The sequence below is a fragment of the Pteronotus mesoamericanus genome, unplaced genomic scaffold, assembly GCF_021234165.1.
Source record: "Pteronotus mesoamericanus isolate MK-2021 breed Mesoamerican mustached bat unplaced genomic scaffold, CSHL_Meso_final scaffold_651, whole genome shotgun sequence".
NCBI lineage: Eukaryota > Metazoa > Chordata > Mammalia > Chiroptera > Mormoopidae > Pteronotus > Pteronotus mesoamericanus.
In genome coordinates this window covers 1176221-1202357 of record NW_026555325.1, presented here as the reverse complement: position 1 = coordinate 1202357, position 26137 = coordinate 1176221, and the positions used below count along the sequence as shown (strand labels likewise).

General features: G+C 41.8%; 1 non-coding gene and 1 pseudogene across 1 annotated transcript; both read left to right on the top strand.

The window, feature by feature from the left end:
• LOC129061762 (methionine-R-sulfoxide reductase B1-like) overlaps positions 1–26137 on the top strand; it is a 109992-nt pseudogene that overhangs the window by 11291 nt on the left and 72564 nt on the right.
• Positions 17662–17828, top strand: LOC129061977 (U1 spliceosomal RNA). Its single transcript, XR_008528228.1, has one exon. It is a non-coding gene; the product is annotated as a U1 spliceosomal RNA (small nuclear RNA).

The window sequence follows — 26137 nt, the reverse complement described above, 5'->3', positions numbered from 1 at the left end:
GGCAAAGTTGAAAGTAAAACAAGTTTTCTGATTTTTAAGTTAATAAGTTATTCAGTGCCCTAAACTGACTGGTCACTGGTCCCTACTGTCCCCTGCTTTTGTTTTTATTTTTGCCCAAAACTGAGGGGTCATCTCTGATTCCTGCCTCTATTTACTTGATATTTATTTTGTCATCAAATGTTAATGGCACTGCTCCAAAACCCATCCTGAACCTGGCCCATTTCTCTCCTCCACTGTTCAAATTCTGATCCAAGCCACCACCACATCTGGCCTCGACCCCAGTGTGGCCTTCCAGCTGGTCTGTCTACTTCAATTCTTGCCTCCAAGTCCTATTTGTCCATGTGGAAACCAGAGAGATCTTCATAAAGCATGAGCTAGATCTTATTATTCTTCCTAGTAAACCTTCCGACGCATCCCACTGACTTTAGAATAAACTTCTAAGTTTGGCCACAGCACACAAGGCCTGTGCTAAGCAGACCTCTGTCTTTTACCTCATCTCCTCTTTCCCTCCTTCCTCCCCTCCTGTCCTTGTGCTCTCATCCACTGTCCACTGTACTCCTACCCACCTAACCACTGTCTCCCACCCCTTCCAAACATGCTGCTGCTACTTATCTGCCTAGAATATTCTTTGTTCAGGCCTTCTTTGCAGCATGAGGTTATCTCAGAGAAATATGTCCCATCCTTTCTAGCTAAAGTGCCAGCCCATACCCCCTGCCACCCTACCTAGTCACTCTCTATCCATGTTTTATTTTTTCCATCATACCTTTATCTAAACTGGTCATATCAGTTATCGGTAAGCTTCATGATGGCAGATACTGTATCTCCAGTGATTGAAACAGTACATAACCAGATGACCAGTGATTACTGGTTAAATTAATGTGAATGGCTCTCTCTGTATAACCTTCCCTCCCATCTCTACCTGACTCCTACTTGTCCCTCAAAACCAGTTCAGACATTACCTCTTCTGAAATGCCTTCCCAGCAGCCTCAGCAAATTGTCCTCCTCCCTGCATCATCTCTCTTTCATCAGAATATTTATCATACTCTACTGTAATTATCCATCTCCCACAATGCCTTATGACCTTCTCTGTCTTTTACTTCTGTACCCATCCCTACTCTCTAACACAACCTGGCTGCAAACAGGAGCTCAATATGCTTGATGAAACAATAAGTGAACAAATCATTTTTTAAATTTTTTTGGCAAAGGGAACTAATGTTCATGGGTGGGGGGGGTCTTTTTGGAGTGCCTTTAGAAGAAACTACACTTTAAAAAAACAAAAAAAATTTTTAAATCTGTGCTGAGTATGTTAAAGCGTACATTGAGAATAGCAGTCAAGATGAAGTGAAGGATGCTATGACCCTGGGTAATGATGCACGGGAAATGATCAGTAAATCCTGGTTGCATGACTGACAAGATGAGATAAATGAGGCTTCGCAGACACCTCAGGTGGCCGGGCACCACAGGAGTGCACTGTTTCCTTGCAGCACCCACCAGGCCATGGTGTGCCCCACAAAGCTTTTCCCACAACAAAGCAGGGGGCTTTTCCAAGGAGGCCAAATAGATAATGGCCCCTAGACACTCTGTCTTTATCCCCTGTACAGCAGGAGTAGACCAACCATATACTGAATCCTTGGATTCCCCTTAATTTAAACCTAGGACAACAGCTCCTTCTTGTAAGAGGAGCCTTTCTTTGGCCATGTTAATCCTTCCTTCCAGCTAACACCATGCCCAGCTCTTTGGGTTTGAGGCCTGTTTCGTAAGGTGCCTCTGCAGACCTCTCATCTCACCAATGTGTGGCTGATTTTCCTAGCTTATGTCATGGAGCTCCGGGGGACACCTCTCTGTTCACCCCTTGTCATCTACATGACAACACTCTGGAATTTTTATTTTGTCATTTATTAAATCCCAGTGTTCTCCAGCAAAGAAGGATTATTTCCCCTTGCGGTCTAATCTTTACCCTTTCCTGCATCTCAGAGTTGTTGATAGAATTTTTTTCCCCTTGATCAATTGTGATTTCACTGTGTGAACAATGGCATACAGTGAATAATTCTTGTCTCTAGAATTGTACTGGCTCTCCTCCTAAATTGCGTTCTCAGAAGAAACTGCCTCATTTCTCTGAGTTGAGTCTATTTAGTCAATATGAGGTCAAAAAGGCTGGGACACTGGGATTTATGGAAGTTCCTATCTACAATTCAGTAGGAAATTCCCCCAACACACTGCAAAGTTGGAGTTTGCTGGTTCTTCTTACTTCAGATGTTGACAAAACAAGTTATTTCCTGGCGGACACTGACCTCCATTACATCTCATATTTGCGTATTCAAAACATGGATTGCTGGGCGTTTTCTGGTTTTGGTTTATTTTCTTGTTCAATTGTTTTGGCTCAACTTTGCAGGTTTAATATTTGCTTTATGTTGAAAGAAAACAGTTTAAAAAAATCACCTTCTTATTGTTGGCTCTTTACAGTCTTATCCCCTTTGCTGAAAAAAACAGATCCTACCCTCAGCCTATCTCAATCCAGTCACTTGGAAATCACTCCTCATAATTTTGTCACCAACATGAGCTCATCCTCATCCTTGCAAAAACCTCTTTCTATTTTGCAAGGAAACCAACTAGAAAAAAGGTACTCAAGCAATCTTGACTCTCTCTCAGCATCAAGACTTGAGAATCTCACCACATAACTGGTAACAAGGGGACAGATCAGAAGATGAGCTTCTTCTGGACAGAACTTGATCTTCTGGGGTTTCTTTACTAAAAAGCCATAACGAGGACTGTGCCAACTTCATGGTCCTGAGGCTCTGCAATGTAATCTGAGGATAAGATAAATCCATATATTTGGTAGTTCTTCTGGAGGGTCTGAGAAAAAAATGATATCATCAATCTGAATAATATCTGGAACATTTTAAGTAGCATTTTCAACTAATGAAGAAGTAGTCTAGCCCCCCACCCACTAAAGGTTCCTTGTGTCATTTGATTCAAACTCAAGGCTTTAGCTTTGTTTGTATAGCATAGCAATAAACCTCCTTAACATCAGGCAAAAAGGAAGAATACTGAGATCACATTCTATGTAAGGGCCAGGGCTCAATTTAACTCAACAAACATTCATTGTGTGCCCACCATGATCAGGTTTGTGCAGGACGGCATAGACGTAGAGATGCATAAGACAGTCCTTGATCTTATGGAGTTCACAATCTATGAGGATAAAGAGATGCATACATAATTAAATAACATTTGGATATGAAGTAATAGAAGTACACAGACAATGATATGGAAACATGTGGAAGGGCATTCAGCTCCAGGAAAATGTCTTAGAACAGTGAAAATAAGAATCATTATTCAAATTCCCTTCCTGGGCAGTTTATAATTCTTAATCCAAAAGATCACAGAAGTATATGCCTAGTCAAAATATTAATAAAAATGATATTTGGAAGCCAGAAGGATAAAGATGTTGACAAAAATGTATAGCCTTTGAATCATTAAATCATGCATACTATGTGGTATGCATGTGTATCTGCATACACATACTTGGTAAATGTAGCTTAGATAATAGGTACTCTTAAAAAATAAGTTGAGAGGATTCATTAAATGAAAATTACAATCCATACATGTGTAATACATTAGTTTCTTCATAGATTAAGATATAATCAGTGACCTGCCCACATAGGTCAGAATCCATAGTAAAATCTACACACAAGAAAAGATAGCATACCCTAGTCACATTGAAAGTGAATGTTTGATTTGAGGTTTAGCTTCTCATTGTTTAATCTCAATTTTTAAGGGAAAGAAAAATAACACTAGTTAAGCATCTACTATGTGCAAAACATAGGCCTTTTGCCTGTATGGCACTTAATTAATCTTTACAGCAGTTTTTCACATTTAGGTATTGTTATTCCCCATCCCCTATACACATTTTATAGGTGAGAAAATGAAGATTTGGGGAAATTAGCCACATGCCAACAGTCCTAGAACTAGGTTTCATTTCGTCTAAACATATATATCCTATTCTCCCAGGGACATAAAAGATTCTCCAATACAAGGAGAATGCCTTCTTTTTCACCTGTACCTCCCTACAATGCATCACAGGAAAAAAAAAAAAATCTTAAGTCAATAATAGCTATGTTGGGTTTCCTCAAACCTAGCAGGTAGAGGCTGAATACAGGTTTACAGGTGTTTTCTTTAGGCAAGAGAACACCCTGAAAACTTTCCATATTTCATAGCCCTACACTCAAGATTTTTTTATGATATATTTCATACCCCTGTACCCTGGATTTGTCCAGGAATTATTTCAATGTCAAATATTATAGTATTGCTACCCTAAATCACCAAAATTATAACAAGAAATTGAGCTTCTAGCCCTGGCTGGTGTGGTTCAGTGGACTGAGTGCTGCCCTGAGAACCAAAGGGTTGCCGGTTTGATTCCTAATCTGGGCACATGCCTGTATTGTGGGCCAGGTCTCCAGTAGGGGGCACATGAGAGGTAACCACACACTGATGTCTCTTTCCCTCTCTTTCTCCGTCCTTTCCCCCTCTCTAAAAGTAAATAAAACCTTTTAAAAAATTGAGCTTCTAGTGAAAATGACATCTCTTGTATTTTCATGGAAACAACAGTGAAGACACATTTCAAGAAAAGATTCTCAACAGTGAAATCAAAACGAAGAATCAAAATATCAACACAAAAATGAAAAACCCATATTTTTTAAAATAGCTTACTTATATCAAATAAAGGAGTTGAGAAAGTTGGAAGGTCTCTTTCTCTCCCTCAGTTGCTCCCTGGTTTACCAGCACTCCATCTTTGGGAATCAGATCTTCGAGACATGGGTATCACTTTCTGAGGATGCACAGCACTTTCTCTGTAATCTAAATTAGTGACCCCTTTTTAAAATTGTGGTAAAATATACATTAAAAATGTTAAATGTTTAGTCTGGTGGCATTAAGTATATTCACAGTGTTGTACAACCACCACCACCATCCATTTCCAAGACTTTTTAACCTTCCCAAACAAATTCTATAGCTATTATAAATAATTCCCATTTCCCCCAATCCCAATCCCCTGGAAACCACCATTCTACTTTCTGTCTATGAATTTGACTACTCTAAGTGGCTCATGTAAGTGGAATCCTACAATATTTTTCCTTTAGTTACTGGGTTGTTTCACTTAGCACAATGTCTCTAAGGCTCAACCATGTTGTAGCATGTGTCAGAATTTCCTTTCTTTTTAAGGCTGAATGATACTTCATTGACTAGATATACCACATTTTGTTTAACCACTCATCCACTTTTCGGCTATTACAAGAATAATGCTTCTCTGAATGTAGGTGTACAAATTAAATGGTCATTTTATACACACAATTGAAGGCTATAACTCCTAAATAACACCTAGGGAGAAGATAGAGGAATTTGAAGTCGGGGAGATAGCATTAGTAATTTCTGAGAGATAAAAGTACCTCAAGTGAAACATCAAGGACATGATAGAGAAAAGAAGAAAACCCAATGGGAATGCACCCAGGTGCCTAGTGGGTCAGTCAGAGAAGGAAACAGAGAATTCAAACTCAGTCCAGAAGAAGTGCCATAGAAGAAACGCTGAACACCAGATCTGAGAGCAGGAACAGATCACATACAAGCACCCCTGAGAAAATGTAATCAACACTAAACTGGAATGTGGAGCTGAGGGTAAAAAAAAAAAGAGAAAACACTATGGAACAAGGGTAATTTATGCTAAAAACTTGGGGAGGAAATAGATACCTCTGAAAATTATTTACTACTAAAACCAGATAAAAATTATTAAAAATTGGCATCCTTGTTAGAATATCTAGATACATAGATCTGTGGAACAGGATAGAAGAAGAAAGACAGTGATGTAAGAACAATGAAGCAAAATGAAAATAAAAAGATTTCTATCTTTGAGGAAAAATGACAAGGAAACTAGAATGCAGTAGGAAATTTATACCCACAATGGGGGTAGCAAAATAGAAATGCATTTATCAAATCAAATCAGTGGCAAAAGGAATAAGCCAATAATTGTAACAGATATTGAGGGAAAAAAACAGAATAACTGAAAAATAAGGAATTAAAAAAATAATAAAAGAAAATATTCCTAAACTGAATAGAAAGTAAGACTTCAAATAGGAATGGCTTCTTCCTTAATTTACTTGCTATTAGTGAGTTTCCAATATGTTTCAAACTTATAGAGATGAACAAATTGCATTCCAGGAAAATAATTTAAAAAGAGATCCATACCTAATCTCAATGTGCTGAAATTTTTAAACAAGTAAGTGAGGTTAAAAATCTCACATGTATTATAGCAGAAACATGGTGGAGGGGTGTTACCTGAAAGGAAAAACATTTAGGCTGGCCTCAAACTCCCTCCTGAAATAAGATATGGAGCAAAGCATTTTGAATTTTGAGTCAAAAGTTTTATACCCAGCTAAGAACTGTTGTTTATGTAGAATCAATTAGAAGACATTCTAGGTACATAAGATTTTATCTAATATAACCTCCACATGCTGTAGAAAAATTTAAAGCAATACTCCACCAACTATGAAATTAAATGAATAAATCTTTTCTAGTTCAAAATGACAGGCTGAATGTTTCTCCTCCCGGTCTTAAAAGAGACTGTAGTGAGAATAAGAAAAGGAATATGCTCCTCGAAGTACTGAGAACTGTAGGGAAAAAAAATACTAGTAGACCAAAGTTCCTAATATATTTCCAAAAGATAAAAGAAGGCAAATAGGATGAACTACAACAGAAATGCACTGCTTACAGCATGTGCCAAAGGAAGGCTGCAGTGGAGATGGAAGCCTTTCTTCATGGAAGAACTCTTTGCAGTCAGCAGGAACACAGAATAGGGGTGATATGGGGGACAGAAATTGAGGCCATTAGTTGAAGAACTGTGCAGCGATGGCATTTACCCCAAGACTGAAGCCACAGATAGTCTATGAAAAAATGAGTCATCTAATGGAGACAGACAAGAGCTCTCTGAGGCACTGACACCCAAAAGGTAAGATGATCCCAGGTTAGGAGAGCTGCCTGCTTTCTGGTCCCTACCTGCACAACCTAAATTAAAAGTTTCTAGTAGACAAACCCTGCCTACATAAACAGGGCACAATCTCAGCCTTCATTCAGCTCTGTACTGACAGAGGAAACCTACCTAACTTCCCTTTAATCAACACAGTCATTCCATTGCAAATATAAATGGTCAACAAGGGATTACCAAGAACTTGAAAAAACCATGAGAAAGACAAATTAACAGAAAACTACCCGAAAGAACTATATAATTCAAGAAAAGTTTTAATAGCATTAAAAATGGCTTTGGACAGTGTGGCTCAGTTGGTTGGAGCATCAACTTAAACACCAAAAGGTTGGGGGTCTGATTCCTGGTCAGGGCATATGCCTGGGTTGCAGGTTTAATCCCCAGTTGGGGAGCTAATGGGAAGTAACCAATCGATGTTTCTCACTCACATTGATGTTTCTCTCTACTCTCTCCCTTCCTCTCTCTACAATAAGTAAACATATTTTTTAAAGCATTAAAAATGTATAATTAATGTCTTTAGAGAAGTACTGTTTCAGATGACAGGATTATAATTCTGAAAGAGGAATAAAGAACAGAATTAATGGAATTAAGAAATAGTATTGCAAAAATAAAATATTCAATAGAATCACTTCATGAAAACCCTTAAAAAATACCAGATTAAAAAGTGAAAAGTCAAAGCATAGATAAAGACAGGGAAGAGTGACATCAGCAAGATGACAGAATAAGAGGTCTGTCACTCATATCCCCTTCAGCAACAATAATTTGGCAGACATCCATGGACAAAAGTACATTAGTGGGAGCTTTGGGATCCAGTAGGAGGCTATAAAACCTGATGAGTCCAAGACCAAAGAGAGCCAATTTAAGAAAGCAGGCCTATGCCCAGGTGGCTGACTCCAATTGTCATCCCAGCCACAGACCTAAAACAGCTCCATACTCCTAAAGATTTGGCTACAGCCCTATTTTACTTAGACCTGCCATTAGCCTCATAAACCAGGAAGGAGTCATAACTACCTAAGGCTTAGGTAATGGGTCTGCAGACCTCAATCCCAGATGTGGATCCAGAAGTAATCTATGACCCAGCTCCAGCCTCTATGAGCCATAGTCTAGGTGCCCCTAAAGGCAAGTCTATCAAACTTAGTTCAAGTGCAGATTTTTGAAAAGGCCCTATATAAACTCCAGTACCTCCCCACCACAGTCCATGAGCAGTCTTGCCAACATAGGCACCCCCTGGGAAACAAGCGCCTACCAATGCCTCTAGGAGTAGACCAAATAACCTCAGTCTGACAGCAGATCCTGAAACACACCTGTTACTTGGCTCTAAACCCTCCCAGCCAAGGCCCACAAGCAGCCCACAGCAACTCCCACCCCTCAGAGACCTACCAGGAAACATTCCTGTTCGTGTCTCTGGAGTTCAGTCTATTGAGTAAGTTCCTGGAGGCTGGCATATCCACCCAGGGACCAGACAGGATCTACATCCATGTCTCCAAACTTACCCTCTTACTGCTATCTTAAAGCTCTAAAATAAAAGATTAGGAAACACATTTAATGAAAGAGCTGACATCTTTCTTAAATATCATCTGATACCATGTTACAGGGTTGGGCAAGAAAATAAAATCCAACCACTTTTCAATTCCATCCATACCTTTCAAAAAGATTTGCCAGCTTCTCCACCTATCAGTCTGTGGCTCTAGGCAACTTTCCTAACTTTTCTGTGCCTCCATTTCTCCATCTGTATGATGTGGATAACAGTGATATCTTTCCTTCATAGGTGTACTTATGAGGGTTAAATAAATTTAATGGACCTAAAATAAACCAGGCAGCCAGTAAGCCCTTCATAAATGTTATATGTTATTGCCATTTCATTTTAGCAACATAAAATATTCTCTGGATTTGATAACAGCCATACCAGCACCCACCACACTCCCCTTGATACAGGGAGATCTAGCCAGATGGCTGGGGATAAGGGAGGGACCCTGAGGGGCTTGGGAGAGCCCAGGCTCTGAAGAAGGGAGGGGTTGAGAAATGCCAGATGGTGGGAGTGAGGCTGCAGAGCAGCATGTGACAGATTTTCCAAGTCTCCAGGTGGCAGGGGAGAGGCTGCTTCCATGGGTAAAAGGTAAACAAACCAGCATGCCAGCATGCCAGCATCACATTGCCTTGGCAACGGAGCTAGTGTGGCATGTGATGCAGCAGGAGGAAGCTTGCACAGTGTTTGAGCAGGCTGGAGAGGTTGCAGAGGCCCATGTACCATGGAGGTTAACATGTCTGAAGGAGGAGGCCCCTGCACAAAGCATGCACCAGGTCAGTGAAATGTTTAGACAGAGGGAAAAAGTCCTCCAACACACTTCCAGAGCACATGGAATTTTGGGGCTGGATATATAAACAGAGGGTTGGCAGAGCGTTATCCCTTCTGCTTCCCCTCACTCACACAGTCTGGGACTGGCTTGTGCCAAGGCTGAGTCCCACTTACTGGGCCACACCTCCAAAGATGTATGCCCCAAAGTCGGCCCACAGGACGCCACTGGTGTCTTGTGTGCTGCATGAGGGTCCCAGATTGCGCCTTCACTTTCTCTGAGATCAGCGCACAGTCAGGCAGGCAGGAACACTCGTTGGATGCTGGGCCCCATGGCTGGATCCCCTTACACGATGGGCAGCAGTGATTGGCAGCAGCCCAGCTCTCTGACATGGGAAGCTGCAATGAGGCAATGGAGGCGCCGGCCCCACAAGTACACACTCCGGGGAGGGAGCCTAAACCCAGAGAGCAATCCACCTAGCAGCCTCGTGCTCCAGAAGGACAGATAAGAATGAAATGGGATCTCTGGGCATGGAGTTGGATTTCAATCTTTTGGGGCACAAGGGGATTTCTGTCTTTTGCAGAAGAGATTGGCCTGGAACCAGGGAATTCCCCACTTCCCCAAATTATGCAACATTTTAATAAAGACCTTTTCCCTTCCCCACCAATCCTTGTTTTATGCCTATATACAGCAGTGAGCAGCCAGATCCCACTTTGTTTCTGTAACACCCTTTACTACTTGATACACAAAGGTAGAAGGCTTCTGGGTAGAAATTAAACAAATTTGTGTAGAAATCAAGGAGTTTCCTGGGAGAGAAGATACCAAGATGCTGACCCGTGTTTCTCTTGAAGTTCAGTGTTTTTACACCATCTTTTGCGGTCCTTCTTGTTCCAACTCAGATCAGAGAGGCAGCAAACTGGGCTCCAAATTCTTAGAAGTTTAGGCTCCAAAAATAGACTCTGAGGTTTGAATCCTGGTTCCATCATTTACTGTATTACTTTTAGCAAGTTACTTAACCTCTAGAAACCTCAGTTTCCTTCTTTGCAAAATGGGAGAGATAGTAATAGTTATGTACCTCATAAAGTTCTTGGAAAGATAAAGGAGACAACTTACATCAAGCAGTTTTCACAAGTTTGACATATAATAATCACTCAGTAAAATTTCTGGGTGCAAGGTGTGGCCATGTGACTAGCTCTAGACAATAACATGATGCATGTCACTTCTGTAGAGACATAAAAATACTTTTCCTCTGCCCTCTTATGTTCAGTGACTGAGACTTGTGAATTAAACTGACCAAAGACAGATTAATAGAAGTAAAGGTTTATTTCGCATGCACCCACCCCCGCCCTCACCAAGAGCTTCACAGAAATGAAGTGAAAACCCAAAGAAGTAGTTAGGCTTGAGGGCTCATTTATCATTTTAACAAAGGGTGATAAATTGTGGAGAAGTGACAAAACAAAAGAAAAGGGGTTTGAGTTTCTAGAGGTGGTGAGTTGTAGGAAAGTAAATATATGCAGGAAATTAATGGTGGATAATAGTTTTTTTGATGAGGCTGTTTTACAAACTCAAGCCAAGCCATCTCTAATGACGCCGGCTCTAGTGATAACAGTTGTCCTTCTGGTGCGGGAAAGTGGAGGGAGCAGGAATGCCTCCCCAGAGAAAAATGTACACCATGCTTCTAGGCAGAAAGGAAGAGGGCAGACCGTTCCTTATCTTTCTGCTATTTCTCAATTACCTGCAGCTTCAAAATAATCCTTATGCCAAAGTAACGTATTTTGGGGTGACATATTCTGGTTCCTTTCACTTCTGTGAGTGAAAAATGGAGCTCTGTGGAAAGGAACCTCACAGAATGATCTGATCATTAATTCCAAACTCACCAAGTCATGGAGGGCAGACAGTAAATTCTTTACTTAAAGACTTACCTTTGCCTTAAGCAAGCCCTCTACATTGATTCTGTGCTTTTAGGTTAACACACCTTTGAAATGCCCCCTTTTAGGCCCCTCTTCTACTACCTAACCACTCTTTCAGACCTCTCCTTCTAAAGCACGAGAACACATGGTTTTAACTCTTCTATAATTAGATCCCATATTGCTTTCTCCTACCTTCATGTAATCTTCCTTAGGTTCTCTCCTTAATCCCAAATGCTTAAAGGAAACTGCAAACTGTTATTCTGAGAAGAATTTATCTCATTCTTTTGAGATCTTGACTCCAGGTATATCCTCTGTTTCACTCCAATAAATTTTTATAAAAATCCTCTACAGGTTTGGACATTTTATGTCAATGCTTCTCAGCTGAAACATTTAATTACCACTGCAAGACCCTATAGAACTCTTTCCCTCTGATATGGTGACAGAGACTTTCTAGATGGTGGCTGCTCAGTCACCTTGGGGCCCTGGTTACTTATAATATAAGCAGAACCATCTCTGTGATCTATGAAGAGCACGCAGCATGAACAAGTACAGAAATGAACCTTTGTCATTTGATGCCACTGAAATTTGAGTTGTTACCACAGCATAACCTACTCTATCCTAACTTATCAAGCACAACTACTACCTACTCCACTACCAAGGGGAGTCCACTTGAAGGAGAAGGGAACTTGGAATGTTGACTTGGGCAAGGACTAGGGGTAGGGGGTTTCTGTGTCTGAGCATACTGTGTGGCTGAGACTGAAAGCCCTCATTTTACTCAGCATCACAAGCATATATTCATGATATAGTCTTTCTTATAAGTCAGCTGGGCAACTGCTCGACGAGCTGACTGCTGAGCAGCCCTGCACCAAGGAATAGGCAAGAGTCACACACAGTAACTATGCTATTCACACAGCTTTTATTGAATTCAGGTTCACTCAAAGTAGAACATCAACATATATTAATATCCTACTCACATTCTAACAATATAAAAGAAATATAACACACACACAGAGCAATCAATGGGGGATAACGAATCCAAGTCCCAGAGTCTCAGTCTGCAGATCTGGGAGACAGCACAGTGAGCAAGGGTGTTGTCAGCATCTTGCAAGGAGGAATCTCTTGGAACAAGGTGGGCAGCAGGGCAGGCGAATCCCTTAGTCCAGCAAGGCAGACTTTCCAGTGGCCAATGCCAAGAGAGATCAGCTTGGCATGAAGCAGCACCCTGGTATACGGAGCTCAACTGTCTTAGCAGTGGTCTGCAGCCTGCCTCAGTTATGCCTTGAAAGTGCTGTACTCCACCCTTCTGGGCCTTCTAAATAAATGTCTTCACACCCCTGCTGGCAAGTGTGGAATTTGCCCAGGAGCCTGTCTATGGGTGGTCCCACTCTGCAGATATGGCTGTTCTGATCACATCTGCAGATATCTTGAGTGTGTCTTCTTGCTAGATGTGTCTAGCATGACATAGGTAGTTTCCTTCTTGCACCAAAGTGCCATGGCTGACTTGTAGCCATCTTGGTTGACATGATTGATTCCATTTTGCTCTATATACCTTATCCTATATTGATTGTGGCCAACACCATTTTATTGGTCTTGCTCTCCGTACTCAGTAGGCATTAGTTATCTATTGCTGCATAATAATCCCATGTGCAAAGACCACCACACCATACTATAAGTACTCAAAGCTGAATCTCCCACCTACTCCAGCTCCTGGGTCCTTCCTCTCTCTCCCCCATTAAATTTATACTCTCCAGCATGTGGGGATTACGCAAAATGTCAGATATAAGTCAAGTTGCTATGAAAGTAAAGAAAAAAATTTTACTGTCTCAATTCTTTGAAAAACACATGGATAAAAGACCACCTTGGAACACAGGTACCTGTAAAGGTGTGGGCAGAGAACATGAGGCAAGAGCAGGTTATGTCTGGATCCTTGGTTGGTGGGGGGAACTAGCACATAAAAGTGGTGTCCCCTGTAGGCAACCTTTTATGCTCATCTGACCATCTGTTCACTAATGTTCCAATTGCTTATTTTACTCTGCTTCCCAAAGGTGTTTTCAACGTTGTCTTAACAACCATCTTAAAAACAGTGATAAGGAAAAGAGGATGTTTTGCCTACTCCCTCCATCATCCCTCTTAGCTACCTCTGGGCCACCAACCACTGTCCCAGAAAATCCTAGCATGTAAATGGACAAGTCTAATAAGGGCCCTGATTTACTGTCCCAGAATTCAGGGAGTAGAAAGAGTTGCTGAAAACCAGAAAAGATCTTGCAAGAAGCTAGAGCAAGTGACTTAATATTAACAAGGCTGACAACCCTCCTTCCCAAGGAAAAAGATGGCTATTTCATAGGGTTCCTCCTCTCCCCAATTCCATGCACAATTAATTGCTTCAGGAAAAACAGAGCAGACATATTCTACTCCCAGATAGCCTGCCATCCCCCCTAGGCAGTGTTTCCAATCACAGTGTGAGAGAATGGAGATGACAGAGTTCTTCCCCGGAGACAAAGAGCTATCATTTGCAGAGAAATTGAATAGGGTGAGAAAGGGATGCTAAGAATCAGCTGACTATTCCCCAGCAGGGTTAACAAAATAAGTTAAAGCCGGGATTTCAAGGTTAAGGCAGGAGACAGACACAATGCTATAAATAGTGCCCCTTTAGGTACCAATGCTTTGATCATAAGAAGCCAAGACCTAAGTACGAGGCATAGTGGATGCCCATCAATGTCAGGCCTGGTGGATTGACAAGCAGACAAATATGAAATGCAAGCCTCGCAACCAGGCCCTGCCCTGGGTGAGATCTCATTAAAATGCACAGCAAAGATCATATGTCAGGGGCAAAAATTGAAAAACAGAGCAACAGCCAGCCTGGGGGTAAGAAAAGAGGAGAGGAGGGAAGTTAGCATTAGCCAGGAACTGTTGCCTGCTGTCCACTGCCTGCCAGGTCTTCAATAAGTTGGCAGGCTCCTCTCAAGGGCTATGGGATCTCAAAACCATCCTGCTTCACAACCCTGGGAGGAGCCATGACATAATATTATAGTACAACAAAAGCCACCTCACAATGTGCCAGGCACTGTGCTCTGTGCTCTGTATATTCTCGTATTTCACTCTCCTGAAGGTTGGAAATGGCAGGTTTCACCCATCCCACTTCACAGGCGCAGAAGCCAGAGGTTAGAATTTATTGACTGGTCCAAGGTCACACATGTGGTAAAGTTGGGGTTTGAACCCAGATATTTTCAACTCCAAAGCTTGTGTTTTAACTCAAGTGCTCCTGCCTTGTTTCTTAGTATCACAAGCCACCCGAGCCCTTGCCCTATCACCTCCTTCATGGCAGCTGGGCCAGGAACATGACACACCTTTCCCCACCCATTTGCCACTAGTGATCATGGGTCTTGCTGAGTCAGGACTCAACTACAGAACGCTGCTGAGAGAATGTTGCCAGCAGTTTCTGCCAATCCATCCGAGGGCTATGTGAGCAAATCAAGTGGATACCCTTGGTTAATTCGCTGTATCAAGTAAAGGTAAAGTCAAGAAACACCAGTTTTCTGTAAGTAGGAATAAGAGTCCCCAGTAAGAAGAGGATACTACTCACCCCCTTAGTCACATGTGTCCTCTTTCTCCATTCCCACAGCTAAATGGCCGGGGTCAGGTGCTCCTTATTGCCACTTGGCCACACCGTGGCCATGTTAGTCATGGCATACATCTGGGCATGACTCTGTTTAGCTCAGAGGAGTCCTTCACAGGGTCCCCTCTGCCTTAAACAATCAAGAGAATATTCCACAGCAAGAAACCTTTTCCAAAGGCCTTCATCCACCTTGGCCACCTGGAGAAGGCCTCTCTCAGCTTACAGGATTCAGCTCAAGGACATGGGTGGGCACACACTGAACTATTGACATTGGACTTCTGAAGTTGAGACTAGAAAGGGTAAGGAGGGACATTGCCAACTCTGTATTTATTTAGCTCTGATTGCTTTACTTACCATAAATATTTAACATGGTTTTAAAAGGTATGATAAAATAAAAAAGTAATAAACATGTAAACGTAGGGACAGTGATATCTAATTTCAGATACCTCCGCCCTCCTCTGCTCTTGTGGGTGAGACTCAGCATCCAGAATTCTTCACTGCACTGCTACTAGTCAGGTTAGATTTCAATCTCTCTCTCCTTGAAAACAGAAACTTTCTTTTATGTCAATGAATCTGTAGGGTGGTTGCCGCATATTTATACTATTTGTTGAAAAAATAAATGAATAAACAATAATATGAGTGTGAGTGAATAGAGTTGTCTCAGAAATTTTTTGTTCACCATGTGACCAACATCCTCACCCATGTTGACTGTGAGTCTATGCAAGGAGCTAACCAATTCCATAGAATAATTCTTCAGAAAAAAAAATAGTTAATAATATATATAAGATGTGATCAATGTTACTCAAAATGTGAGCCATAAAATTTTGCAGGACACATGACCCATATCATGAATAAATATATACAGCACTGTTTTTTTTTTAAATGTCTCAGGCTTAAAAAGTATAATAACCAAATACAGTGTGTCAGTCTTTTGTGGATCTTAACAAATCAACTCTAAAGAGGCAGTTTTGAGACAATTAGGGAAATTTGAACAATGATGAAGCACTAGAAGATGTTAAGGGTTATTGTTAATTTTGTTAGGTATGATAATGGTATTCTCTAGTCATATAAAAAAAGTTCATGTTGGATATCAGTGAAATAATGCCTGAAAATTACATTAAAATTGTTCATCCTAAAAATATTATACAGAGAGAGGCAGATAAAACAACATTAGGGGAATGTGTTGCTAATTGTTGGAGCCGATGAACATATATCAAACTCTTTATTCTGCTGTCTCTTCTTGATGTATTTTCAAAGCTATTCGTAATAAAATTTTTTAAATAAATTTAAATGGACTCCTAATAAAAACACATACACATAGTTCATGAATTTTCTGCATTAGATCTGTATCTGCTGTTAGTTAAAATGCAGATTCCCAGGCTCCTCTGACCTGTTGGGAGGAGGTTAGTGCCCTTTAAGTTGCACTTGAACAAGCACCAACCCCACTTACCACACGAGCTCTAAGATACCATGGTTCTGATAAGAAGAGTCCACTGAGAATAACCACACACGTGATTTACTAGGAGCAGACGCATTTAAACCCAGTGTCCTGTGTAACTATTAGCAGGTGTCTCTCCTTCACTCTCAAGTGTCCCAGTTTTAAAAGTGAATATAGTCACTCAAGTTAGAGAGAGCCATGCTCAGCCCTCTCATGCCACCCCTGCCTGCATGTGCTGACCCCACACTTGTCTGCCAAGGTTCAGGCACCTTCCTGGGGCCTTCTCCAACTACTACAGGTAACAGGATTTCTCCACTTTTAAACCATGGCCCCTCAGCCACAGAGAGCACATAATGGCTGGGTGGCTGTGATTTTGTAATGCAGTAAAAGTAATAATATATTTGGTTTCTGTCCCTGGTTCCTGGCACAAAACTCCTTAAACCCTTGGAATTTCCTGAGTGATAAGGGTGAGAGGACTGTCTTTGGTTATTCATAATAGGCCTCTGTCAACTATATCCAAGTTTAGGCTAATGAGTTGACTCTTGGAGAATGGGGGTTGGTTGCCAGAGGAAAACCCATGTCATTAGAGGTTTAGAACTTTCAGCCACACTCCCTGACTGCTGGGGAAGGCAGAGGGGGCTAAGGATTGAGTTAATCACCAGTGGCCAATGATTTGATCAATGGTGTCTATGTAATGGAACCTCAAAAAAAACCCTAACGACGGGGATCAGAGAGCTTCCGTGTTGGTGAACACATTGAGGAGCTGGGAAGGTGGCACCCCCGGAGAGGGCATGGAAGCACCCGTCCACATACCTTGCCCTACACATCTCTTTCATGTGGCTGTTCCTGAGTTGTACCCTCGATTATAAACTGGTAATCATAAGCAGTGTTTTTCCCTGAGTTCTGTGAGCCATTGTAGCAAATTATCAAAGCTGTGGAGGGCGTCGTGGGACCTTCAATTTATAGCAGGTTGGTCAGAGGTCCGTTCTTGCGATTGGAGTCCAAAGTGGGGTCAGTCTTGTGGCACTGAGCTGTTAACCTGTGTCAGAATTGAATTGTGGGAAACCCAGTGGGTGTCTGGAGACTTGGAAATGGGTTGGTGTTGAAAAACCTCCCATACATTTGAGGTCAGAAGTATTGTGAGTTAAAAAAAGTTTTTCTTTTAATGGCAATCCTCTGTTTACATGTCACTAGGCTAGAACCTCTTAAAGGCAAGGACTCTATCTTATTTACTTACTTCTGTCCAATGCTGGCACAGAGTGGATATTTGATAAGAGTTTGTTCAATAAATGAATAAATATACAAACGAAGTAATGAGAGTCACTGTGCTGAGCAGCTCATACACATGTCTGTGCTTACTTAGGGTCTGATGTATCTCACTCACCAGGCAGGGGAGACACCACGATCACAAATATGGTTTTCCCAGGGTGAGGCTTATCCATTGTACAACAGATGTGCTGACCCCTGCAATCTCCCCAAATGTAGAAAACTCAACTGCATAGTTTGTGGTAGTGGAGGACTGGGGTGGGGGGAAGGCCCGCTATGTCATCATCATGAAAAAGGTTAGGCAGACTTAATTTAGGATGACTAGTGTGAAATCTGGGTAAAACATTAAGAAAATGTGATATGATGTGGGGATAAAATAGAATCTCAAGAAGTATATATACACTAATATTAACTATAAAGAACAAATATGTATATTTTTATTTTGTGAGAATAAAAACAAAAGGTAATATGCAAAAAAAAGGTAAAATAGTGGGATTCTAGGTTATTGTATGTGTAATTCTATTTTCCAAATATTCTCTCCTCCCCCGCAAAGGAAGAAGAGGGAAAAACAGAACTTGAAGATTGTCTTAGTCTGGTGGTCACCTGCATAGTAGCAACTGCAGTAGCATGGGGCGCCTTCCAAGGCCCCCACCAACCCCAGCAGGGGAGAAAAAGCCCCCAGGGCTGAGCCTGAAATTGGGGGTAGTGGAGGCAGATGACGACAACTCATTTTTCCATGTAACCCATAGGCTTCCCCTGATCGAGTCCAGCAAGACCTCCAAGCCCTAAGACATTTACATGTTCTGCATGCTACACAGGTCTGTGTATACAGAGGTATTTAAAAGAACAAAGAACTTAAACAGTCACTTTGCTTTGTCTGTACTGAGAACATCCCAGTCCTTCAGAGGCTGCAAAGAGCCTGTTCAAGTGTTAACAGGTATCAATCTCATAAATTGTGCAGCAAGCACCATTATTTTCTTCTCAATCTATTTACCTGCCATGTCTCCCAGGGGCAGACTGGAAAATATGTGGTAATTACATATTGATAGAACGTGGGAGCAGGTTATATACGAACCCATGTACTTGGCTTCCTTATTAACCAGCTAAAATGTGCTCTGTGGGATCTTTCTTTGCTCTTTAAGGAATCTCCAGAGCTGAGCTATTATTTTGCTGTTTACAATTTACTCCTTGCTCACAAAAATTGCCAGAACTCACATATACAAAGCCAAGACAGGGCTTTAACGCGCAACCCCAGTGTCGTCCTCCTCAGCAAGGCTCCCACCTGAAACCTGTGATTTCTTCCACATACAGACACACAACAACTTCCCTGCGCTGGCTTCCTGGTATCCTGCACTGTCTAATTTGGAAGAGTGAATCAGCATGAAAAGTACTAAATAAACTACTTTTCTTTTTTAAGGAACATGGCAAGCTATGTGTTTAACAGTAGGTTTTTCTCACAAATGCTAATAATAACAGCTCCCAGTGAAGAAACCACAGGAAATTGGGAATGGGCACCTCTGGGAACTCTAATGGACTTCACTTGATTTGCCTAGAAGGTTTAAACAAAGGGAGTAGGGGGAGGAGGCCTTGTGTCAAAGACATTTGGGTGAAGGGCAGAGTGGAAAGCAAGTGCTGACCCACAGTGTTTTGGAGCTGCTGCTCGAGTAATCTAAATGGATGATCTAATGGATGATCTCTATGGGTGATCTAAATGGATATTAGGACTTAGAGAAATGTGAGGGGGCCACGTAATCCAGCATATTGAGGGTGTGGCCAGCCCGTCAAGGTGGTCCTTTCACTCAGCATTTCCTACGGGAATGATGGTGCCCATTTCCAGCTGGGACCCAACTCTTTCCCAGCTGCCCTGATGCCGCCTCCCCTCTGGGAATGTGGTGAGCAGCAGGCCACTGAGTGCAAGTCATGAAACCTGGGTTCTCCCACCAGCTCTGCAGCTGGACCAACAGGCTGGGCTTCTGCAGGATTTACCTCTCTGTACCCTTTCCAACCAGAAAATAAAGAGCAGGGAGACAATTGTGACATTTGACCACACACGTGAAAAGAAACCACCCAAACCAGCTGCCTTCCTCTTAACCTAGTCTCTTCTGTCCACATCACTCTTTTGATGAAAGGTATCCCAAGATGGCTAAGCTGAATGACCATACAAGGGAGCTGGCTTCCATCAGGTAGACCTGAAAAGGGCACGGGGAAACAGAACTCGCTCTTGAAGGTGAGACTCTGTTGATTAAAAATGCAAGTCTAGAAATCATCGTCTAACATTAAATACAACCTTCCCCTTACAAAAAGAAAAAAGAAAAAAAAACCCTCCACCAGTGTAACTGCAGCAATAAAGTAATTAAGAAGGCACACTCCTCTAAAATGAAACCACCAATACTGTAACACCCAGTTAAATTTAATTACTGCCTAATTTCCTTCACAATAAGTGACCTAGTTTTTGGACAATATTCTCAGAAAAGAGATTATGTGTGGGTGTAAAACCCTGCCCTATCTTGGAGAGGCAGAGAGACCATTCTCCTAATCCATCCAGATATGAATGTATGAAGGTGAATGGATAAGATACAGCCCCACAGAACATGCTCTGTTCTTACACAAAGGCCAAAGCCGCAAGCAGTCCAATGTTTCTGCCTCTAACAAAAAGCAATTCCATGGAGACCTGCGAGCTATTTGTCAGACCTGCTGACTGACTTCCAGAGGGCAGACTTGCAGACTTGGACATTTATATGAAGAGCCAGCCTGTGCATCTGCCCCATCACCTCCTGTGTATGCAGACCTGACCCACGCCCCCTGACCCCAGGACAAGGATGGGGTACTAGCACAGAGCAGTTTGAGAACAAGTGAGGGGATTTGTGGGTGGGACTTGGTGTGGGAGAGATGAGGAGCCATAGACAAGGCTGCTGGTGAGCCAAGGCGGGTAGGTGCTGACTGGGGTGTTGGCACCCACTCCTGTGGCTCTGGGGTGACACTGAAAAGTTTGAGGCAGGCCACTGACAAGGCCATGTGTGTGTTTTTAGAAATATTGCACTGAAATTATATGCTGTTTTTGGAATTACAAAATATAAAAATGTGCTACTCAAGCAAACTATAAAAACAAAAAGTGGGATTGCAGTTATTGATAATGGTTGAAGGCAGGTGATGGGTATATGGGAGTTCACTCTACTATTCATTCTACTTTCATCTGTAAGTGTGAAATTTTCCATAGTAGAAATATTTTTAATAACATAAATTATTTTTAAAATATCAGGAGCATTTATGTTAAATTCTGTATATAAATTCTTGAGAACTGTTATATATCCTAATTCATTAGCCAAAAATCAATGGGAGTATGTTTGGATACTTCATCTACATTTATAAAATAATCACTGCACTGCAGAGTGGAGAGTAAATTGGAAAGAAGGAGAAAGGAGACAGGAGGCCGTTAGGAGGCTGAGCAGAGCCCCGGGTGAGGGATGGCGGTAGACTGTACTGGCCGAGGATGGAGGGGATGAAGGGGTGGGTTTAAAATGTTCAGGAGGTGAAATGGCCAGGCCCCAGTGACTGACTGCACATAAGTGAATCATGCATTCAATCACTCCCTCCATAAAGATTCGGGGCCACCCTCTCTGCCCACAGGACCGCCAGGGCCCGTGGGAGGGTGAAAAGGCGGGTGCGAGGCCAGGCCTCAGCACCGCCAGCTCCGACAGTAATAAGATGAAATAAGCTAAAAGGGCAACACCAGTTTGGAAAAAGGAAAAAGGAAAAGCCGTAAGTAAACATTAGCTTAACGCATGCTGGAAAGAATACCAGTAAAATTTTAAAAATGCTGGAATATAAATGTGATGAGCGGAACAGTGCACAATTAAAATGTTAGAACTATAAAAGATAAACAGACTATATCATAAAACAGATAATACAATAAAAACTCCAGATAAAAAGGCAAAAGTAAATAATATTAGCTAATGGAACATATTAAAAAGATTAAATAGTAAAATGAAATTATTGAGGCTGCATAAATTTTGTTAAAATCACATCCTAACTAAAGGGTAATAGAGGATACACAGGCTGCCATACAGGCATCAACACACCACTGAGTCTCCCAGGCCCCCTGGCCAACCTCACTTCCTGTCCCCACTGTGAGGCACCCTGTGTCCAGCCATACCAAGCACTTGCCATCCCCCAAACCTGTCATGTTTTCTTTAAATGACTCAATTATTCAACAAGGATGAATTCAACAGCAGAGAATCCCAGCCCCATGGTGGCTTCTTGCGGCTTGCCTCTCATTAGAGGGCCCTGGGGCTCCTGTCTTTCACACGGACATTGTCAGCTCTTTCCAAAAGGCACATAAAGTAACGGCAGAGATTCTCTCCCACAGGGTCCACTGCAATAATACAAGGAAGGAGAAATGACTTCCATGCCAGTGATCAAGGAGGGCTTAACAAAGAAGGGTTCGAGCTTGGAAGATGGCTAGGCTGCATGGATGGAGGGAGAACAAGACAGGTTTCCTGGAAGGGAGTGGAGTAGGAGCTAACATGCAGAGAGGCCATTTCGGCCCTCCACCACAGAGGCAGCCCTTCACCCCAAGTCCCCAGCAGAAAGCAGTTTCTCCGGTGTGGAACACGTTCCCCAAATTCAACAGCGGGAACTTCGCAGGAGCTGCTGAAAAGCCATAAGACAGGGCCATGCACCCTGTAGCAAAATCACATCTTTCTTTACGATGCAGAGACAAACGTCTGTGCTTTCAGCACGCTCTTCAGCATGCTCTCCAGCACTCAGCTATCATGGGCAGTCCCTGCATGTGCATTTTGGACAGCCGTTAAGTGTGAGAAGCCCTCACACCCTATTCTCTGAAAGAACAAAGCAATTCCAGCTGCCTCTTCCATTAGGCACTCCCTGTGAAGTTTAAATAGACAGTGACAGTTTGTAGCATTACACTCCTCAGCAAGGATTTGCCTAACCTCTTATACCAGCCAGTTTCCAGGTCGCAGAGCCATTTGGATTACGTAAATCATTACATATACTTACTACTATCAGGACAATCTCTGGCCTTTTATTGTTTCAATTCCAGAGAGAGCAGGGACCTTCTCTGCCTAACTTCAGAGAAGCCTGGATGGGAGGTTCACTAGTTTGCATTCATCTGGAGGAAGATGCTGGAATGAAATTGCTCCTGTCTGCTCCAGCCGAGATGTTGTCATTAGCACAGATTCCAGATAGCAAAGTGAGTGTAGGACAGCCTTGCTATAAATTGGATGCTTGTGCCCCTCCCCAAATTCTTCAGCTGAAATGCCATCTCAGATGTGATGGTAATCTAAAACACTCCTGCGACCAGCGCCATAGAGGGGCCTCAGCTTCACTGAACTGTAAGAAAAAGCTTTTTATAAATGTTCATGAATCACGAGACACCCCAGTTTTTTCTGTGAGGTAGGACCAATTCAACTGAGGATTCCTATAGCTAAGACAAACACTTGTTTCAAATAATTTGCAAATCCTAAAATAATTTCGAACGACCATTCCTCTTGCCTTTATCCCATGGAGTAATCAGCAGAGGTTTAGGCGTATTTTCTTGTTAGACTTTTTGAAGTCACTTTATCAGGATGCAGTGTTTGGGCCCAGCTTCATCTGGGATGACACAGCATCATCAGTCAGCGCCATCCACTGAAAGAGCCCCAGAAGACCTAGATTGCTTGAAGCTGTTTAGCTCGTCTCTAACCATATTTTCCCCTTCACTATATGTGCATCCACTTAATTACGAGAGCTATGCTCAAGTGTTTCAATTTCACCAACATTTATGCTATATATTCTTTTATGCATCAAACATATATAGAATAATTTTTCTTGTGCAGGAAGACACAATGCTACACTGGGAAAGCTAAAATGAGTAAGATTGTGACATAGTAGCCAATGAGACTGGAAGAACTGCTGTATGGATACAGTGTCTTACATACTTTGAACCTTCAGTAAGTACCTAAACAATGTATTTCCTGCCTTTGAAAAAACTTGCAAATTAGTGCATAGGTATGATGGTTTGATCATAAGCTTTTATCACATTATTCAATTTAGTCTTTAGAAAAATAGATATTGAACACTTTAAATACCCTAAAAATGCATGTAAAAAAGATTATAGCAAGTCTGTGTTCAAGAACCTTTCATTCAGCTGGGGAGACAGTATCTACCATGGTTATAACCAATGTGTAGTGTGATTAAAGCATTAAATAACACAAGAAATAATATATGATTGTATCCAGTTGTCAGGAAATTAAAATGGACTTTAAGTGCAATATGCACAAATTCCTAGGAGAAAAAGATGACAATTGCTCAAAGTCCTTGTGTCCTTCATTCACTGACACAAATATTTTAATTCAAAATGAGGGAAATTACTCGTATTTCTTGAATACTTACTCCTTTCAGGCTTTCTACAGATATGCTTCTTTTACATTTGATCTCATTTCCCCTATGCAACTATAGGAATTCAATCCTATTGTATCCATTTTAAAGATGAGGAAATGGAAGCAAGATTTAGTCATTTACTTGCCCAGAGAGGAGATTGTAAGTGGTGAAGCTGCACTCAAATCCAAGTCTATTTGTCTCAAACCCTGCTCTTACATCAGAGCACAGCCCTCCCTGAAACTTGTGGTGAGCCACAGAAGATGACACTAAGCATATCATTATGAGAATAGTCAATAGGGTAGCAGGTTAGGCATGAACATAGATGCTACCTTATATCAAACTGAGTTGCTCTACTGCACGAGGTGCATCCTATTTCATCTTCTACAGTCCCTGCAGGGTTTTGATGCCATTTTTTTAATGTAAGGGACTCTGAGAACCGGTAGCTGGATGCAAAAATATGCTCATTTGTAGACCTTGTAAAGAGCTCCCTCTATACACCCCAAACCTATTTGCACTGTGCTCATATAAGTGACTGAAAAATGGGTATTTCCATTTGTTTAGATTCATTCTTTAAAATGTGCTTTCCCTTGAAGAGAAAGATGTGTTTTCTTAGCATGTATAGCATAACATGCTTTGCACTGAGTGTTTGCTCAATAAATATTTGATGTTGGCTCAGGAGGTGATGGTGATGATACCGTGAGTTGCTTTCTTTCAAGTCAAGACCATCGGGCTCCTTAGCAATCAAACAGGCATCCTGTCAAAAGCCAGAGAAAACCCTACAGTCATCAAAAAACACTTATTCTGAAATGCCAAACATTTTCTTTATAGTATCTTAGTCCCAGTTTAGGATGCCTTGCCCAGAGTAATTTAGGGATTCAACTGTTTTCTATTATGTTATAATAATGTTCAAGACTATATTGTCAAGGTGATGAATCTGAGAGACAGGAGTTTACAAATCAGTCCCTAGGGACTTTGTATTCCATCTTTCTAGCCCCCGTGAAGTGATAGACATCTCTTAAGATAACAAGTTCAAAAGCCCAGCATGCTGGGCCAGTTCCAGACATCAGGGCGCAGCAGGGGTGAAGCAGGCAGAGGTCCCCATTGTCACGCAGCTGATAGCCAGAATGCTCCATTATATCAGCAGGAATCATCTCTCCTAACCTCTGGCTTTGCTTACTTCACTCTGTGCTGGTGTCATTCTCAGGTGGGCTTTTAAAGTAATGGAGGAAGAGTGCTCCAGGCAGAGGAAACAGCAAAGGTCAAGAAAAGAGCTCAAGTGGAAAAGAACTTGGCATTTTTCAAGGTGGCAAAGCTCAGTGAGAACAGCAGGTGTGGCTGCAAAGGAGGGCAGAGCTCGCGGGCCACAGGGAGGAGTGTGGATTTCTTTCAGAGAACAGTGATCAACCCATGGGAGCGTTTTAAGCAGGGAATTAATATGATCTCATTTATGTTTTAAAACTAGTAAATTGTGGAGAATATTCTTTCTCTGCAAACATTTTTATCTATCGCTACATGTTACAAGATTCACCAGGCAGAGCAAGTTTTCTTATAACCATCGAAGAAAAGTGAGTTGGAAGCTGTATGTGTTTTTCCCACTTTAATCATTACCTCCCCAGTTCTTTGAACACATAAGAAAGCAAATTAAAACATTGTTTTAAAAGGGAAAGACCTACCTGCTTCTATGAAACTTATTCATTGGTTCTTACATTACTGATTAGCCCGTCTTCTTCCCCTTTTCACTGAGGAACCTGCAGCGTTCCTTCGATTCATCTGTCCTCCTTCCCTGTGATCCCCACAGCATATGGCATAGACCCATGTGTGACTCTCATTGCTTTATATTGTCAGTCAGTGGTTCCCCTCCTCTCCTTGTCCTGATCTTCCATTCCTAAATTCTTTCAGGGCTGGGAACTACCTTACTTACCTTTGTGTCTCCAGTCACTATCACAGAGCCAGGTCGAGAGTAGGTGCTCAGTAAATGATGGACAGATGAACAATCCACCTGCTGACTATATAGTGTATTGTCGTCCCAAATCAGGACACATTGGCGTACAAATAGGAATGTGACTAAGAATTCTTCCGGGACAAGAGTGTAAAGGTGAACTGGGATTGAACTGGGATATATGGTCACCTCGCTAATCATTGTAAAGAATTATGAACAGAATTGTGAACTCTGCAGTTCTAAAGATCTTTTGGAATGCACTAACCCTC